Source organism: Anomalospiza imberbis, chromosome 15, assembly GCF_031753505.1.
Source record: "Anomalospiza imberbis isolate Cuckoo-Finch-1a 21T00152 chromosome 15, ASM3175350v1, whole genome shotgun sequence".
In the NCBI taxonomy this organism is placed as follows: domain Eukaryota; kingdom Metazoa; phylum Chordata; class Aves; order Passeriformes; family Viduidae; genus Anomalospiza; species Anomalospiza imberbis.
Window position 1 is genome coordinate 10141336 of NC_089695.1, and position 21005 is coordinate 10162340.

The window sequence follows — 21005 nt, forward strand, 5'->3', positions numbered from 1 at the left end:
TACCTGTCTAACTAACTCCAGCTCGTGACTCTGCTGAGAGTCCGAGCCACAGCTGGATCCATTGGTCACTGACCCCAAACAGCCTTCACCAGAATCCATCCCAGCAATCACTGCAGGGGAACAATCCCCACACCACATTCCACAGGGGGAAAACAAAGGAGCAGAGATAAAGATTGTTTTCTCTTTTTCTCTCTGTGCTTCTCCAAGAAATCCTGAGAGACAGAATTATGTCTCTCTGTCCAGAGAATGTGAATGTCACAGAGTCCTTGCAAACCCAGAGAGCTCAGACTGTGCTGGTGGCAGCAATATTGGTACAGCACCACTGCTGTGAATTTTTGTAGTTACCAGACTGTCCGTCCTAAAGCATCCTGCTATGTGTTCTGGGCCTGAAAGTCAGTATCTCAAAACATTGTTCTGAATCTGGCTTGGTTTTGGCTTTCCTTCCTCTCTGAAGCAGTTTTGTAAACAGTGTTATCACCAGACCAAGCTTGCCTAGAGCCCTGATGTGATGCCAGTGCTATTGGAATTATCAGCTAAAGCAAACTGGCTGAAGGTGAACTTTCCTTCAGTACTCAAAAACTTTAAATCTCAAAATAATAAAAAAAAATCTGAACTAGATATTTAAGATATTTCAAAACCAAAAAAGGAATCATTCACAAGCAGTTGCTTTTGCAAATAGCAGAGTGTGATCAGCAGCATTTGACAGTAAGGCCACACAATGGTCTTTCTTCTGGCTTTGAGACAGTCAGAGAGATGAAGGATTGGCTCAAGCACAGATCAATCTTTCTATCTGGAAGAAACAAGCCCTGAAATAACTTAAATTTTCATGCAGGAGAATAAAGTCCCTCTCAGCAGCCTCTAGAGTCAACAGGAGGAGGTAAAGCAATCCAGATTAACCACTGAAAGCTGATGACTGAAAGGTTTATTAACTGCACCAAATTTAGCCTGGAGGAATCTCATGCATTTGTTTGACATAATATGTCTACATTTTGATTGAACAAAAGACAAAATTAGCAGAGATGACAGCTTAGTTCACAAAGCCACTAATAAATTCCTTGTCCACAGGACATTGAATGAAATCAACAGACTCCACACACTGTACTTATTTAATTTGTTCCTTCTTTGATCTTCCATCCCAAACTCTTTAATCCCTAAGTTTTTCTCTCCTTAAATAAAATCCGCAAGAGAAAGTCTATTCTGCACAACATTTTACTGTGTTCAGCATGAAGCTTAGATTTGTGGGTACCTTATATTCTTCTGTGCATTTTCAGCACAGAAGAAAAGAAGAAAAAATATCTGAAACAAATATTTTTTGTATGTGTATGACTTAGTGCCTTTTAGCAAAATTTGTGTTAATGTCATCTTTGTTGTGCTATGAAATATGATTGGTATAGTAGAATCAAAATACAAACAAACCCAAGAAACTAAAACTAAATCTCAACAGCATTTCAAAGGGTGTCCAATTTGACACTCGCATTAAATGACCATAATAGTAGAAAACAGATGCCAAAGTGGAGCCTGCCTGTGGATGAATCCCAGTAAAGGCCTGTGAGTGTCTTCCAAGTAACCAATGATCAGAAATTTTTGCAGAAAATAGACAATTGTTAAGCCTTCAGAAATACTTTATTAAAGAATATCTACGTCATGCCAGCCAGACTGTGAGCTTCAGATGTGCCTAACAAAGTCCTTACTCTCCGTGATAATCAAATCAGCCTGAGCGACATGTTACATAGATAGGCATCTTTCTGGGCTTATTCTCTAATTCAGTAAAGTCTGGTTTTCTTCTGAGGACAAGTTTATTTGTTCATATCTCATATATCTTCAAAAATACCCACAGAATGAAGGTATTACATAAACATTCATCTGGAGACTAATTGAAATAGTTATCGGTATTCAATATGTGATACCTGGCTTCCAACATTAAATTCTATTATATGCTGTAAGAAGAATGAGACAGATAATAAATCCACATCAGATCCTTTTTGAAGGCTAGCAGTCAATTACTTGCCTTAAATGCCTATTACCAGTTTGGCCACTGGTTTACTTCCTCTTGGATAAGAAGAACTCAAGAGAAAAATAGAGCTTTTATTCCTTTACCTCATCTTCCCTACTGTACACCAATACTTCAGTTATATGAGATTTCTCTTATCACTCTCAGTACAGTCCCTGGCAAATGAAGTGAGCTCAGAGATAGGAGTTTTTAAGCTGACAAGTGAGTTTTGATATTTGGATTAACAAGTTTCAGTCTTAGTCAGAACATCTTTCCTGCAGCCTTTGCACCCTGCAGCGTTGCTGTTACCATCTCCATTTCTCATCACTGGTGGATTCAGCACAGGCAGAGTGCAGGATGAACTTGGAGCACAAATCCCAGTATGGCACAGGAGATGGGAAGTGTCAGACTCAGCATGGGGAGTTATTTAACCCAGCTATAACGTAACAGTTCAGAAACTATCTAGTGGAACTTCTCTGGTCAGGAGTATTAGGTGTGGCATTTTACAGTTCTAAAGAGTCAAGACTGGCTCCACACAGATGTTTACACTGGGATTGTTGCTGGGTACTCAAGCAAATCAAATACATACAGCCCCTCAGCATCTATTTAGCAACTTTGTGACTGAGGGGCCCAACACTGCAAATTCCCTCAACACCAGTTCAAAGGAGGACAGATGTAACCCATGCACTATTGCAGTAAATCAGTATGTGTCGATTGTCTTCAAATACCTTTCTCTTCCATTGCATTGAAACTACCCCAATCTACTTTGTTTTCTTCATGTGCCTAGAGCACATAATTCTTGCTACTGGAAAATGAGTATTTCAAATTACTCCCTCAGAGCCTTTGACATGCATTTCCTTTTAAAGGCAGCAGCATTTGAGAATTCTTGAAACCACATGCTTGTTTCACGATGAAAACAAAGTGTCAATAGTGTCATCTTTGAAAGGCAGGGAAATAGCTCTTTCATTCCACCTTGTTGAGTACATCTGTAAGTCATTTAAAGTTACACTTGACATACTCCTATTTTGCAAAGAAGATTGCAAGGAAACAGGATTTATGAACAATAGACACATGATACATTATCACAAGAAACCAGTTAAAATTTAGCATACCTTTCAAACAATGCTGTAAGACTTGGAAATCTCTCCTGCCTTTTACATTCTGAATTTTATGTCAAATCTTTGTGAATCTAACTGGTATGATAAATACCTCATGTTTATATTCTGATTTTAATCTATGTAATATTCAACAGTGACATTTAAGAATTTTGCATGAGGTGACTGAGTTTTGAATTTTGGTCTCCATTGCTGATAGATGAAAAATATACAAATATTTGAGCAAAAGAGGATCAACTATGACACTAAATTTTTTTTTCAATCATCATTACTAAAGTGTATTGCATTCTGCATATAAGGCAATATAAAATAGTATGCACTGAACCCTCAGAGCCAGTTTCTTTCTGGAACACCTCTGTGGTTATTTAATATTTCAGCTCCACATAACCTTCCCTGCCCTTCAGAAAGGGGTGGTACTGGCTAAAGGACATTGGTAAGAGAACATTCTCTTCTTTTTTTTGATTAGAAATTTACTTGGGAGGAAAAAATCTGATCACTGAAATAGTGGTGGAAAGTAGGTTCACTCTTTTCTCCTTCTTCATGCTGTTCAGCTTGGATTCAGGGATCAGATTATTTATTGTTCAAACAGTGCCACAACTACCCAAGTAGGTTAGAGGATGGATCCATATGTGGTAAGAGCAGGAAAAAGTGAAAGAAGATTCCTTTTACTCAAACACAGTTCAGGGAGATGACAGTCTGAGAAAGTATGTACCAGTTTTTCAGTGAAAACTTTTGAAATTATGGGGTTTTTTTATAATGTCAGTAATTGCTTTTAGCCAGTTTGGCTTATACTCCTCTAACCTACTTTGTTTTGATTATATATGAGCCTTCTCATTAGACCCCAGGATTTAATTTCTCCCCAAATTAAAGCAAAGCTCAAAGAGTGGAATAAATAGCATCACACCTACTTCATATGCACAGTGCTCTTCTGAAACCTCACTTTGCCAGCCTGGGAGCATTCTTATGCTGTGTATTATTTACAAAACCCTTCAGATAACATTTTAGACACAATTTTTGTCTTTATTTTATGCTTAAAAAAAAAACCACTCCTGAAGAGGCTTTTCCTAATTGCTGGGGAGAGCAGTTGTGGTAAGAATCCCCTTTCCTGCCCAGCCTGATGCCACTGCTGACTGCAGTTACTGCACAATACACACTCATTAATATGAACAGCCCACTTACCTGTCAGAGTTTGTACTATTTGCCTCCATCCTCTATTTGCTGTTAAAGAGAAGCAATCAAGGGAAGCTATGAATGATGAGGTTTAATTAAGCTGCAACTCCATTAACTGAGAACCCTCAGGTATTACCCAGCAATTATTCACCTGCAGCAGGTCATCCTTCCTTCTGTCATTTCCTCCCAATGATGGGAGCTTCCACTGATCCCCCACACCTCAGCCTGAGCTTTGCTTTTCCACAGGGTTCCTTCTACATGAGAAGCTTGTGGCTGTAGCAAATCTCTGCCTCCTTTCTGTACCTCCTGGGGGGGGATTCATCTTACCTGAGGTGAGGGGTTTACAGAGAGAGGAGGTAATGGCAGTCTGAACTGGACACACAGTCTCTCTTTGTTGTCAAAGGAAAGAATTAAGCACTCCCAGGGTGAGGTGTGCTTTATTGAGGTCCCTTAAATCTATTCCCAGCATACCTCTTCTTTTCCTGACAAGACATTAATGTAGACAATGATTTACGGTATAGTTACAGACATCTGAGCCGAAAAGGACAAATCCCACTTTGAAAGAATCAAGCCACTATTTATAAAATACCTAACCTGCAGTGGGTGAGGCTCAGACTGAATACTTGCCACAGAATGATTGTCCTGCGAGCATCCATCCAACAAAATAATCTGGAATTTGGAGACGTAACAATTGACTAACTTTAGAAGTAAATTTATTCATCAGAAGGGGATGTCTTCATCTTCCTTAACTTCAGAATACAGTATTTAGCAGTTTTGCCTAATTTCTAAATTGCTTTCAAAAAAAGGGCTAGATAATTTAGTCTACCTAGCCTATTGTCTTCTTGACCCTGACAAGCCTGACAGCTCCTTTTTGCCTTGGTCTTTGTTCCAAAACCTGAGATTTGTTTAGAAGCCTTTCCCTGAAATATTATCACCCTAAATCTTTCTCTGTCCTGATGCTGCACTTTAAAATTCAAACTGATTTCACTCTTTTTTCTTGGAGCCAGCAGTCAATGACCCATCACTTTTAAATCCTTCTTTCAAACTCAGTCAAAAAATTGCAGTCTCAGGTCTAGAAAAGTGAGACCAAACTGCGTGAGCATGAAAACTGATTGTTCTAACTCTCCTTTTATGCCAACCAGCACAAGTCAGTATTTTGCAAATAAATTGTCTGAGTAGATGTCTGCTGTGCAAAAATATTTCCTGAAAAAATTGCCCAAATGTAATTACTGTGGATTCTGCACTTGCAGTTGAGTTTGCACAGCTTAATGAATAACACATGGTGGCTGATGCTTTATCTATTATCATGATTTCACAGTGGTGATTGGAATAAAGATTATTAAATGAAAATCCTTTTATAATGATCATTTAAACAAATAGGTAGGTCAGATTTTCTTGATCTTTACAAGGCTTTGTGCTTTGTCTGGAATCAGCAGGAGTTATGTGACAAAATCCCTGAGATTCAGTAAAGTTTCAAATGAAGCCAGATTAGTTTTTTGTGTCTTCTGATTGTCACACACCAAGTGAGCATTATTGGGGTGGCACCCATGACCTGATGGGATAACACAGCCTTCAGCCCGGCACAGCCTAACATGTACAGACAAGAGCCAATGCTTCCTGGAGGAAACAAAATGAGCCTGTGATACTCTTGGAGTCATCTTCACAGACCTGGACTGAACCATCACTGGAAGAAAGTGTCAACCATGTCAGCAACACCACTACAAAATGCTGGTTTCATCAGTGGTGTAATTTTCAACTCGTCTCAGTCTTTAGGAGGTGCTTCACTGTACTAAGCTTATGGCCAAGGCTCATAATACATTTTATGAGTGTAAATGAATCATCTTTCTATGATAAGTTTTATTTGTTAGTATCTTTGCATCTTAAAGCAGTGGAAAAAGAATGTTCTGTAAACTTTTGCCATATGCATTCTGTCCACAACCAACTTCAATAGCCAGATAAAAAGCCCTTATCTCCCCAAAACACAGGTAGACAGTCTTGTCAATAAGAGATGATTCATGAAAGCCATTTGCCTTATGCTGTTCTTCAGAGAAGCGTGGAAGGGTGAGAAGGTTCATCTTACAGAGATTTGTCAGGTGATAATGGGAGAAGAGAGAAAGCTTTCTTTTTCACCGTTCTAATGGAAACCCAGCATCATTTCCTCCACCAGTTCAGAATTATAAGAGAATACTCAAGGGATGACTGGTGGGATTGTCCATCTGTGCAGTGCACACGGTAAATAGGAACCTGGGGGCTGTTTAACAGAATCTCTGGCTCAGTGGCACCAGTAAAGGACCAAAGGTCTAAAGTAAAACTAAATCCAGTAAGTAGAAAGAGCACTGAGTTCACAGGGCTTCCCTTGAGCACATCCGGATATTGTGAGTGATGCTCCTCCTGAAGCTTTCCTAACCATTTTTTCTTACAAAAAAAGATGCTGAGTTGATAACTGGAGACAGATCTATGTATTTTGGCTCACATTTACAACAAGACTAATTTTTTTAAATGTCTTTTCATGCTTATTTTGAAAAAATCTAACCATGGCCAGAGCCTGATGCTTCCCCTGCTGAGAGGTTTCCATGGAAAGATTTAGAAGGTAGCACTGAAGGTCCTGCTCAGGCTCACATGGAGGAAATGCCTTTTCAGAACTCTTTTGTAAAAGGTTTTCTTTCAGGAAATGGGAGTGTTTTTAGCTAAACCAACCTGAATAATTTGTACAGACAGAGGTCACTGTGGCCACTTTATGCTTTCAGATTTATTTCAGTTTGAGAAACTGAAATAAATCTTTGAGATTTGAGAAACTCAGCACACCACCTGCCTCTGCAGGCTGCTGCTTTAACTATGAGAATGGTGAGAATCTTTCGTCTCTACTCACTTTGAATACTAAATTAAACAAGGAAAATCTCCCTGCTTTGTTCACAATAAGTCTTTCAAATATTACTGTTTGGACTGCAGAAATAAAGAACAGAAGAGTATTTTTTCCATAAAAATGCAGAGACTATAAGACAGTTTTAGTCTGTCAAAACCTAAAATAAAAAAATGTTTCAAAGAGAAATATTTTAGCAGCATGGGCAAAATCTTTGTTACATCAAATCTGAGTCTGTTATTTGCAAGGTGGCTGCCAAGCCAGTTCCTGTCTTTAAGCAGAAATCCTGAGCAAACATCCTGAGCAGCTTGTGTGTGTACTTCACCTTGTTACACAGAACAGGGAATCCAACACATCACTGCTGCAGCTTCCTGATTCCTGGGGCCAAGTTCAGAGCACTGCAATGCTCACCCTGTTGGGTACAGAACCCTCTCTTCCACGACAGCAAGGGATGCCTTGGAGTGGCTACCTGGAACAGAGCCTAGACAAGATTAAGAGAATAAAGTGGGTATTTATTAAAGGCCTTTAAAAGATATACCTTGGGTAGTCAGGAGCCTCTGAGAGGGGCTACACCCAAGATGGACAATGGTCATGGGTTTTTCAGACAGATATAAGTTTGGTCCATTTACATATCAGGGGTTAATCCTCCAATTACAGCTTCAGGTAACGAAGTCATATTCCCCCAGTTTGCTTCCTCCCAATTCACTTTTGTTTATACTTTTCAGGGTCTGAGGCTGTAGAGTGCCCTTGAATTTCAGGCCTAGAGGGATTGTTTTGTCTGACCAGAACGTGAAGACAGTAGCTAACACTCTATATGGAGTTTAGAGTTATGCACTAATGCAGTACAGGATTTGAAAAATATAAAAGCTAAAATCTTAAGGCATCACAACAACAGATTTTATGGCAGTTTTATGGTCATGTTTCACTTTGAACTGATTTTCTAAAATGACCAGAAAGCAAATCCAACACAAAGTTTTTTTTGGGGGAGATTGAAGGGAAAAATACAGCTGCAGCCCCTTGTAAGCCTAATAGGAAAATAAGTTCCATAGGAACTGAGGAGTGGATAATTATGTGTTGCCTAAGAAGAGAAAACTGTTCCTTCCTAGAGCTTATTTTGTTTTGAACTTAAGTACTGCTGGTGGATTTCTATTGAGGCAAAATAATGGGAACAGAGAAAACTGGGCAGGAGAAGCTGCATAAAGGTTTGTATACAGGAGCAAGAAAATATGGCATATTAATTTCACAGAATCATAAAATGTTTTGGGTTAGAAGGGACCTTATAGATCACCTAGTTCAGACCCCCCTGGTATGGGCAGGAAATCTGTCTTTTTTCATATCAAAACAGGTATTTTGGAGATGGTGAAGTAGTTATTTAATGAAAGAGAAAGCAATATGCCTATTAAAGAGGCATTTAGAGTGATACAGGAGAGTCAATTGATTTCTTAAGGGGAAAACTTGAATGCTTTAAGAGAAAAAATAACCATGTTTCACTAGATAAATACATGGATCATAGAAGGCCACTGTTGTTCCTATAAACCAACAGCAGTAAACACAGAGAGATGAGGTAAAACTGCAGGGGGCTTCCTAATGGTGCTTGAAACTAAGGAAAAAAAAGCAACAGCAAAACAAAAAGAAAAAATCCATTTGAAAACATGCAGAGATTGGAAAGAATATGAGGATCAGGTTCCTCTTAAACTGTGACTGCAGTGACAGGAGGGTTTCTTCTAGGACATGGTCCCCCACAGTCTGCCCTGGAGGCGGCCAGAAGTGCACGAGTCAGACAGAGTCATGCTGAGGACAAAACCAAGCTGGCTTCAGGTCTGAAAACCCCGAGGTAGCTCAGGGCAGAAAACTCACAGAAACAGTTCAGCACCATCCTGGGTGGAAAGTAAAGGAATTTCTTGCTGAACAAAAAACGAGGCAAGACACAAACCCAAGAGAGTCTGGTCACAGCAGCTATGCGATTAATGAAAGAAGTTTTAACAAGGGCTGCTGTGCTCATTTTAGGTCACACATTTTGAATTCACTGCATAAAAGGCTGGTTGAGGTTAGAAGGGACATCTGGAGCTCATATGGTCCAAGTCCCTACTCAAGCAGGGCCACCCAGAGCCAGCTGTGCCCAGGACTGTGTCCAGACAGCTTTCCAGTATCTCTAAGGGTGCAGAGCCCCCGGCTTCTCCGTGCAACCTGTGCCAGTGCTCAGTCACCTTCACAGCAAAAATCCATTTCCTTGTGCATTACCAGCCCTTGTAGATGGCTTGGCACTGGACATGTCTTTAATTCCAGTGGCGTGAAATATTACCTTCAATCAACTCACCATGCACTTTCCTTGCAGAACTGAGTTTTCACACCTGTAAATCTCAACCGCAAGCCCTACACACAGATTTAAAACTGGGCAGTGGGTAGGACCTACTGCTTTTAATTCTCTTTTAACTTTTGCTGAACTGCTTCCTTTAAACTGGTACCACAGACACTTAATTTGCCTCTCTAGCATTAACAGTTGGTGAGATTTTAGTTTGCTGGCATGTTTTGGCTTTTTTTTTGGTTTTTTGGGAGTTACTGTGTGGGGGTTTATTGTAACTTAATTGTTCTCTTTGTAATGGTGGAAGAAAGCATCCACATCACAGTGATGCAGCACAAATGATGGGCACTGGCCTTGAGGACATCCTGGCTGTGCCACAGCAGGCAGGATGTTGGCAGTGCTGTGTCACAGGGGCTGGTGACAGAGATGGGCCAGGACAGATAAAAGGAGGCTGGTAGCACTGCTAATGGCACAAAATCAGCTCTCTGCTCCAGAAAAATGAGCTTTCTCACGGGACAGACAAATGCAGCACGCTGGGAAGTTGCGTGTGAGGACTTGTGCTTTTAGAGATAAGGAACAGCCTCACGGCGGGCAGCTGACCTACATTCACAGCTGAGGAGTGGAGCTGACCCACAGGGAGCTGCATCTAACCTACCAACACAGAGGGAGGGCTACTCAAATGGACTGTGCCATTTAAAGTGCCAAACGCAGCTGGAGCAGCTACATGGGGACAGGCTTTGTTCCTGCTGCCAGACATAAAAAGCAAATGAGATCAATACTTAATTACCAAGGATTATCTGTATTTGACAATACCCTTCATGTAAGATGAAGTTTGCACAGTTTCCAGTGTTATACACACTCCTTAGTGACTAACAGAGTTTTTTTCCTTTCCCAATTTCATTTAAGCATTGCCAGCCCCACTTCTGTTCTGGTTCTCAGCAAATGGATCAGCTGCTTCAAGGTAAAAATTCTGTTCAGAACCAAAAATACTCTGCTCTATTCACAATTTCAAGGCAAGATTGTTTTCATAAACACTAGGCTTGTCTGTTTAGAGGTTTGATGCGTTATTGACAGCCATACAGGTCAGGTTATGCAGATGGAAGAGATGCTGCCTTTTTTAGGTACAATTAGCATTTCATTTCCTATCAAACAATTTCCCCATCATGTTGAGCACCACCAGAGCAATGGGAATATTCAAAAGAATGCTTCATTGCAGATTTTTACTATTAAAAAACTCCCAACCAACAAACAGAAAAACCTGAGCAATTTCTGCACTAAGGGATATTTTATGGTCTTTTTGTTGTTGCTATTGTGGGTTTTTTGCATGCAGTAATTAATCCAGTAATTACTGAATTAATACCAGGAATCACATCTAAAGCTTTAGGAAGGTTTGAACTCTTTATATTTTCTGGTGTTATTTAATTTCTCTCATGGACTTAAAAAGATACATTATTAAAATTCTTCTTGCAGAAGGGAAGTTTGTAGTGAATAACACAATAGAAAGGAGACCAGTAATCTCCTTGGCTTTTCCCAATCCACCAGGGATGATTTCCTATCATCCCCAGCTTCTGAGGGGCAAGAAAGAGACGACCCTCCTGTTGGACCCATGCCAGGCTGTGTTGGGATTTGGGTGGTGCTGAGGAAAGGGCTGAGGGTGAGCAGCTCATCAGGTCACAAATCCAACTCCAAGAGTTTGAATCTCTCACACCTCTAGAGGATTATTGTAGGCAACTGTTAGCCACATCTCCTTTTTTTGAGAAAATTTCCAGCGGAATACCTGACAAAATTGATGCATCTCTGCAAGAAGTTTGGGATTTTGTAGGAGGTTTTCTTCCAGCTGATCCCTCCTCTGTAAGCTGAGGTCCTGCAGGCTCTGGCTGATAACAGACAGAAGATGACACCTTCCTGTCACAAGGCTCTGTGATCATTACTTGTCTGATTACTGGGGGGCTCTCTGAGGATGTGAAAGGATAAACAGCCTGATTCCTGCTGAATCCTAGCCCAAAATTCATCATCAATAGGACATTTTAGCGTGGTAAAAGGGACCAACACCTGGCATTGTAATTTACAAAGCTTCTCCCTGTCAGAATTTAACTACAGTTTGCCACCGACGTCAGCTGCTGCTTTAATAGACTTGATGTGTCATTTATGCTGCTCCTGCCTCCCACACGATTTCTGCAAACCATGAGCAATGTTCATTTTGCCATTCAGTGACAGCAGAATGCCCCAACCACACTGTCTGCTGAGTGTCAGTCTAGTCACAGTGGTAAACACACCCAGAAAAGCAGGCTGGAGGTTTAGAGCCTGTAATGGTGACATTTGGGGCTTGACAGAGGGGGTGTCACCACGCCGTGGAACTACAGGATCCTGAGGCTGTCATAATAGCTGAAATAGGTCACATTGTAAAACCCAGTGGTGCTTCCAGTGCTAAAACAAACGTTTCTAAAAAGTCATCGTGTAACCTTGACTATCCTTTATTGTAAATGCAGGTGAACCTGGTGGGAAGAAATGCTGATGTCTGACTCCAGTTCAGAAGGCTGAATGATTTCTTTATTATAACTATACTACAATATATTAATATCCTATTTAAAGGAGATGCTAAAACTATATACCTACTTTTTCTAACTACCATATCTAACTCACCACTCGTGACCCTGTTCGTGAGAGTCCAGCCACAGGTGGATTGGATTGGCCATCAGCTCAAACAATCCTCACCAGAATCCAACCAAGCAATCACCCCAGGTGAACAGTTCTCCAAACACATTCCACATGGGAAAAACAAGGAGCAGAAATAGAACTTGTTTTCTCTTTCTTTCCTCTGTGCTCCTCTATTAAAAAATCCTGGGAGAGAGAAGAATGTGCCTGCCACAATTCTTTGCAGAGGGAATACAGAATAAAAAGAGCCAATATCTATGGCCTCTAAGCATAATATTTCTACTTTTAAAATACATTAACCACTTTGAAATTTAGGTTTTCTGGTCATGCTTTGATTAGAATAAAGGTGAGTGGCAGCTGTCCCCTGGAAAACAGAAATGTCCACACTTGATGTCCCCTACAGAGGAGTTTTAATACCCTGTACATCGTGAATGAGACTCTGCTAGAAATGAGCTACAATTCCTGTCCTGTAGTAGAAAGTGGCTTTAGAAGGTTTGCAGAGTGACCAGTTACTTTCTAATTTAGTAATATTAGTGATCTTCTGCTATTATGGGCTCTCAGGCACATGGTGTGATTCTTGGGGTGGTCCTGTGCAGGCTCCTGTCCAGGAGTTGGGATTCAGCGATCCTTGAGGATCCCTTCCAGCTCAGGGGATTCTGTCATTCTGTGTTTGTGTGTGACCACTCAAAAGAAGTTTTAAATAGACAATTTAATAACACTTGAAGAACAAGAGTTCATAGTGTATTAAGCTGAAAAATGAACTGTGAAAGGTTCTAACAACAGAGGTTTGATTTCCATGGTAATTGGATGTACACAATAGAATTGTTCTTCTCTAAGAAATTACCTATAAGATTGTGGTTTCTGTGTTAACTACATCCCTGATACTCCTGTAGTCCTGTAGCCATCCTTAAGCAAAAGAACAAAAAAAAAAAAACTTCAGAGGATTTTTAGGCTTACTTGTCACCTTGAGATAAATACCAAAATTCAAGTAATTTCAAAGGGAGCTTGAAAAGTGGAGCAATAAAAAGAGAAGTATTGGGCAACCATTCATATTTATTGAAAGCATAAAAATATTTATTTTCTGTATAATCAAATCCACACATAAGCATCTGTTTCTACTATTGTATGCTAATAAAAGTAAATTAAATTATGTCAGAATTGATGGCTTTTCCTTGTGAAACAGATAACAGCCACAAATGAGTCTATGGAAAGGAATCAAACTATGGGTCCAATTCATATTGTTCAAAGAGAGCAGGAAAATGAAGCAGCCATGTAAGGACAGACTGAGAGGGTAACTTTCCTTCATTCCTGTTACACTAACAACTCTTTAATTATCTTCTTTAGGGTTTTTTTTTTTTTTTCCCTGAGTCTTAAAAGATTAGGAATGATAATGTAAGCCAGTGGCAGCCAAAGAAAAGAGAAAAAAGAATCTCTTGTGAAGGGAAAGTTTCAGGCATTGACAAATCTCCATCAGCTCCATGTATGAAAGCATTTTTAATCTGGGCTGTTTCTTTGTGCTGGGCTGCCTGATGAGTCACAGATGGAGGAGTTTGTAGTGCAGCAGACGTGAAAACTGTTCTTTATAAACCAATAGAAATTGCATACAGAAATGCTTTATTTAAAGACAGACACACAAAAGAGTTGCAAGAAGCTGTTCTGCAATCTCACTGCAGCCTCCCCAGGCCCAGACACTCCTGGCAGCCCCCCCAGGGCTGCACTGACACAGCCAGCACAGGAACACCTGGAGTGTTCTGCTTCCAGCCACTGAACCCTGAGAGCAGGCTTGGTCTTCCTTCTCTAAAAATTTCTGCCTTCATTACTATTCAGCCTGTAGATGAAAGGAGCCTGGCATCCCTCAAATATTCCTGGGCTTGCACAAAATGTGGCTTTGTCTTGTGGCATTTACTAAACTTGTTGCTTGACTTTGCAACCGGATTTTCTCAAACTGGAAGTTCAGCATTCCTGCACCTTTTTTTTTCAAAGAGAAAAAGGCTTAAACTTCTTAGCATGTGTGGTCCAGTCAGATATTCATTGGCTCCATAGGAAAAGATGAAGTTCAAGCTCTAATCAAGCCAGCAACAGACCTCTCTTGACTCAGTAAAGTCAGCCTTTACTTTGGACTTCAGTTCAAAGTCCATCACTGCATGAGAGTTGAAGGAGCAGGTGGCAGCAGTGATTTGGGCCATGGGACTCCAGAACACAGTGTTCCAGAAGATTCTGTTCCAAGTATCTATCCTTGATATTTGGCTCAGTAGAATGTCCTGCAAAGGGCACAGAAGGAGCGGTTGTCTGGAAGAGCTGAGGTGAGATTGAAACCCTGGGAGAGGGATGAAAGACAAGAACTGCCCCTGGCTGCCTCTGTCACTGCTGGGACCATAACAGGAAGACAGAAACCAAGATCATTTAGACAAATCTTTGGAGATGTTAGAATAAGTTAAGAGTTATTGCTGTTATTTTCAGAAGGACTTGGCCCCTGTGCAAAAGGAGTTGACCTTATGTAAAGCATGAGGCTATGTCATATTTCTGCTCTCCTGCTTAGTGCTGGAAATCAGAGGCAGAAAAGGCACAGGGGATCTCTCAGTTCTCCCAAGGTGTCCCAAATGACCTCAGAGAACTGATGCAAGGACACTGCTTATATTTTTATCAGATTAGGCCTGCGTGATTACCCTTTTTAGGCAAACTTTAGGATTTGGAAATACAGCAGTGTTTGTTTACCCTGTCTGTGACCTCTAATACAGAAGAAATTGTAACAATTCTGTTCTGGTTTCAGACAGCAGTAACAGCAAGAGCTGAAACTGCAATTAGGAGCCAAGCAAAACCCAGTATTTTTATGCAATGCCAAAATGTGTGTCCTTAAATTTTTAATTCTTTCCACTACCATATTGGAAGTTAACACTGAATACAATAAAACAAACCAACCTGCAGTAAATTACTTGCAAATGAAAGATCCAAAGTATTTTTTCTCCCCAACAAAAGGTAATAAATGGAACAGCTGCACTAAGTAATAATAATAAAAAAAGTTCTAATTTATGGAATGCTAAAAAAGCTATATTCATCCAGTTACTCTGGGGAAATAGTCTGTAGTAATAAAAATTCTTTAAATATAGTCAGGAAGGAAATAGAAACTGACTTAAAATAGAAAACCTCACTATATAAACATTGCTGAACGACAGTGTCTAGATCCAAAACAAAAGGTTCCAGTCCCTGAGAGACAAATGTAAGACTGACTCATCCAAACCACTGATGTAAGAACAGCTCTATACCACACAAGGGAGAACACCACAGCCTTGTGTAGTCCCCATCTATAGAGCATTTCTGAGTGTTTAAGATGTCAAAGACATCTCTCTTTCTTTAATGCTTTTATTAGTAGAAAATGTTACTTGAAGTATTGTTGACGTTTGACTAACAAGACAGAGACACTCCCCACATCACAACTCAAGGCAGAGATAGAAATAAAAGTCACACTTTACACATAATCCCCACATTAGCAGAGTTTTCTGTAGCTGACTGAGCTGCTCCTTCTCAAGGACACCAAAGCTTTCATCTCCTGAACGATTTGAAGTGCATGTCTTGAGTCCTCAGCAAGAGTTACTTCACTATAGAGATCTGTCCTTGGAGACCTCTTAATGTAAACACAGAATCTCTTCTTAAGCTGGAGACAGAGTTCATTCTATGAAAAACAAAACTAGAGTGAATAATTATTATTAATTTCTCATCCTTCCTCTAACACCATGAGATCCATGCTGCAAAGCCTGGTGATGGTGTTTTGGGACAGGGACACACACATATTGTTTTACACTGAAAGAGAAAACTCTTGGGATGGCTTGTAGGCAGTAGCCTTAAATAACCTAGAGAGTTTGAATAGTTCTGGAAATTATTCTGCATAGGTAAGTGTAGAAAGGACCATGGAATTAAAGAAGAGAGAGCAGTGGAACAGGGGAATGAAAGGACAAGAAAGTAGAAGTTTTCCATATGTTTGCCATTTATATACACAAAAAAATAGCTTTTAATAGTAACAGAAATTTAAAATAACTTTTAGGTACTTAAAACAGTAACACAAATGTATTTTCCTGTTCATCGAGCAAGGCAGTACCTTGTACATATGAAATAGGATCTCATAGGCAGAAAATTGATGCAGTTCCCAAAAATCAGAAAATTTAACTATTTGCTGTTTTCTCTAAAACATCGTAGTGACCTTTATGGAATCTTCCTTTGATGACTTATATCCTCTGTTTCAAGGCCATTATAGCTAAACACAGGAATTTCCATAATCCTCCCAAATCTTCTTTTCTCCCACTGTAGACAACAGTCATCCAGTCCTACTTCCCAGGCAATACTTTCATTTCCCCTTCTAGGTCACACAGATTTTTATGCACCTTAATTCCAAAACTGAAAGTTTTCCAGAATATAGAGCTTTCCCTAGATTTCTCAAGGCACAAAGCTCTTTTTAAAGTTTTCATCTCCTCACTAGAGATTTTTCCCTTTGTTCACTCTGATTTCTGCTGCAAGATCATTTTGCTTGCATGGCCTGTTGGTGTGACATCTCTATTTCCACATGTTTTACTGCCTTCCCCACTACAATCTCTGCTGGCATAAACTGAGTGTCTAGCCTTTCCTGGTCCTTCCCAGGCCAGCTCATCCCTCCAGCACAGAGCCCTTGGCACAGCTCTGAACCATCCCCAGACCCTGCCCCAGCTGCATGTCAGATTTCAAAAGATACATCACCGTCCTGCTTGCCATCCTTCTTCCTTACTGAGCTCCCCAAAACTTTGCTAGATCACCTCATTGTTTAATCTCAACACCCCCCATTTTTACCACTCAGAGATTCAAGATTTTTTTCTCTTGATAGGAGTCTGCCTTTGAGCATGGGAAGATCAGCCCCTGTCACACTGACAAATATCTTCCTATTATCTTGTTTACTCTCATCTATCTGTCAACATCCATCATATCCAGCACTCATATTCTTGGAATATTATATTTTTCAGCAGGTATTGTCTTTTTCTGTTCAAGAGACCAGTACAGCTGTGAATTTTAGGTGTTCTTCCCCTTCCCAAAAGAGCTGTGTGAGTTCACAGCAGGTCGCATAAGTTGAATTTAATTTCTCTCATTAGGAAAGGGACCAAGGAGCTTTAATGCAGGATTTTCTCAACTGAGGACTACAGAAACAGGGATAAGAAAAATGCAAGACAAATTGAAAAAAATATTTCTATTAAATACTGATTTATTTTATCATCTGAAAGCAAAATACATTTGTTTAGGTTGAAAAAAGAAAAGATGGCCAGGCTGGACAGGGCTTGGAGCAACCTGGTCTAGAGGAAGGTGTTCCTGCCCATGGCAGGGGGGTGGAACTGGATGAGCTTTCAGTCCATTCCACCCCAAACCATTCGGGGATTCTGTGGAAGGTGGAGGGACAGGGTCAGTTTAGAGCTGAGGGGCAAGGATTGCTTTTGTCTTGTGTCAGCCCAGTGCCACTTATAGCAGGGAAATACAGATCCTGCAAAAAATACATAGAAATACAAGAAATACATAACCAAGAAATACATAATCTGCAAAGCTACACTTTCATGTGCACTGTTTCCCTTGAACCTTTACCTATAGTATGCAATTAACATTTCAAGCTAGACAAAGCATTATCATTTTGATAAGAAGGCTAGATAAAAGGGTAAAATATGTATTAATTCTGGGGTTTGTTCAAGTTATGTTTTTATTCGTGACTTGTGTGTTTTAATTACTTTGGATTACTATCTCAAGAAAATGTCATACATCAATCCCTAGAGTCTTCCAGCTAGAAATCTGAGGGTGTATCTCTAAAGGTAATGAATTAAAATCCACATTTGCTGTACTATGCTGCCGTTCAAGATTCACACTGAAGAAAAACAGTCAAACAAGGGCTCTGATTGTAACGGGGCAGATAAATATGTATTCCCAAAAGAACAGAAATAATAATATAAAGCTGAGCTTCCTTTATCAGCAATTTCCTAGGAGGCATTTCATAAAACATCCTAGGATGGAACATTTGCCATCTCAGTAAACTCATAGGAGGTCAGCATCAGGTACAGGCTGCAGAACTAAACCTGTACATTGTAGTCTTGAGCAGTGCAAAGCCACAGAGAGATGCCACTTCTTTCCAAGCACAATCCCTCCATACAGCCAGCTGTGAGAGTGAGAAACCCTCATTTCATGGAACTTAGAGTGCTCTTTGTGCTCTTCATGAAGGTCCAGCAGAGAAAGGAACACTCAGTACTAAATTACTGAAACCAAGTGCTGAAAATGCATCTTTTTCAGTAGATTAGAACTAAGCACAGTTGCATAATAGTCCAGGAGACCTCTAACACCTGTATTTGATCTTTTTAATTTAGGCATAAAGCTATACATTTAGATCCAATATAAGCCCTTAGTAGTTACAGTCAGAACTACACACAAATTACTAACCATGGAAATCACTTTAATTTTCCAACTAGTTATTATTTCCATACTTCACTATGAGATGCTTTAAGTGAATACGAATTTTCCTTCTCCCCCCCAGGCCTAGATACTAGATATGAATCCCTTCACAAAGCTCCAGGAACATAATTCATTTTATAAGAAAAGAAGTAATAATACAAGTAATGGAACCATTAGTGAGAGAAAAAGAACACTGTAATTATTGTTTACAGTGTAGGTGTTCTTCACACATTGGAGTCATCTCAACTTCTGTACAAAGAGAGATACTTTTTATACTTTGCTTTTGAGAAAACATTGACTTTATTGCATAAATGTAACATTCAGGTGTTGAAAATACTTGTTTGGATTTTGAAGAGATGGAAAGCAGAAAAAGGCAGGCACTCCTGGGAAAAAGCACAGCTTGAGGCCTGATTTTTTAAATATATCATCGAACAGATTGTGGTAATAAGTGTGGGGAAAGAGGCCCATGACTAGGAGCAAATGCTGTTCACAAATCCTGGATTGCTCAAAACTTACCTGGAATTTTAAGAGACCTGTTAATGTGTTTGGTAAAACAGTCCTCATATGACTTCTCCAAGCATCTTCCTACCAGATAGTTTCACTGAATATTGAAGATTTTCTGTGTACTTACCAGATGAATCTCTTGGTAAGATGATGCTCAATTACTCCTACCAGTGATCTTGTGTCTCCCACTGCTGCATCAGGCCTCCCACACAGACATTCCCAAAACAAGCCAATAAGTGCAACAAAGATCACATTATGCCTTCATTGCACACTGCAGAATGTTCAGCCCCAGAGCTTAGGGATTTTATAGCCACCACGGGTATTCTATTCAGTGCAGATGGAACTTCTCACTTAAACCAGACAGGTCCTGCACAACATAATAGAACAGAACCCTTGCACAGTGTGTGTGTGGGGGGAAAGCACTGAAACCACTTTTCCTGCAAGGGCTCTCTCCCAAACCTTTGCCTGCACTCTCTGGAGAAGGCACATCCACTGCAACAGGGCTGCCCTGACAGCTCCTGCCAGGTGAGTGAACATTTAGGAAGGAACCAATTCATATTCAAACACCTCTATAGATTGCATCTGGAAATATACCATCCAGACCAAACAACTGGATTGTTCATTAAAATCATCTGATTGCAAGCACTTATCTTTGTGTTCACAACAAAAGAGAGAAGAAGAAAGATGAGCTGCTTTTTTCAGTCCTTTATACCATCATCTCTTTCTATCAGAGTCTGCCTATTGCACAGAGATTTTACCATGATTGGTTTCTTTGACATGTATTTCTATTGCTTTTCATTTGAAAGGAGAAGGTGACTAAAAATTAAAAGAATTGTTCATTCAATAGTTGCCCCTGCTTTGAGAAAAGGTTATCCTTTCTTTGGATTCTTTGCTGCTGTGTATAACGATGCCTTTTCTTCCATAGGCTTTGTTTATAAAAGACAAGCTCTTGGGGAAAAAATTGGAAAATAAACCTTCTCCAGTCCACCCCTCCCATGATGGCAATTTAAGAGATAATTATTTTCAAGATAAAGCTGATTTCTGATTAAAAAAGACCCACTGTTTAAAATTGGAGTCTGAAATTCTTAGCAGATGATTGACAAGAAAAATGGTCCAGTAGAAGGACTGGTCATATTGGCTGATGGGGATTTACAACAATGCAAAATAAAGTAGCAATCATAAATCAAAATTACTCCACTCCTCTTTCTGGGTTAGAACCGTGTTTTCTTTGCTTGTATTTTGTTTTAACTTTTGGTGCATTTAGACACAGCAGGAAGGTAGGTCATCTCATATGAAATTGCATCCTAAAAAGAAAAAAAAAAATCAGCCAGTTCCTTGCTTCACCCATGCTCTGTCTGCACTGCAGACGTTCTGAGTTGTGGTGTGTGAGTTATGTGGGTTGTGTGGTGGTTTTCCCCTCTCTTATCTTTTGTCTATTACTGCTAATAGAATCTAGTTTATATGTTCTTAAAAGAAAAGAAGTTAGAGGAATGTAAAAAGGACAATAAAAATAAAGATATGCTTGGGATTAGCATTTATTATTTCTTGAATGTTGCCTTATTCAGGAATATGTTTATAAAAATTTGTAGGTAAAAGTCCAAGAACAATATTTTAGATTAATATTATGTTTTTGCTGAGAGATGCTTTCATACTCAACAAATTACAGAGCAAAATATCTAACAACTCAAGGGTGTCAGCACTTACAATCTCATGACAGATGTAGAAAAATGATGCATGATTAAGTTCCTTGCCTAGTGAGAAAGGACATATGCTAGTTGCTTTTTTAATTATTCTGCTGCATTGTTCACCAGCTATGAATGTATTGATTGGAGAAGAGGCAATAAATGTCACCTAAAGTCCCCCATTAATTATCATTATTCTTTCTCTACTTAGCTGTTCCTATCCTCAAAGCATTTATGTTCTGCATGCATACCTTACCAGAGTGTGGTGGGTAGAAGAGTACTG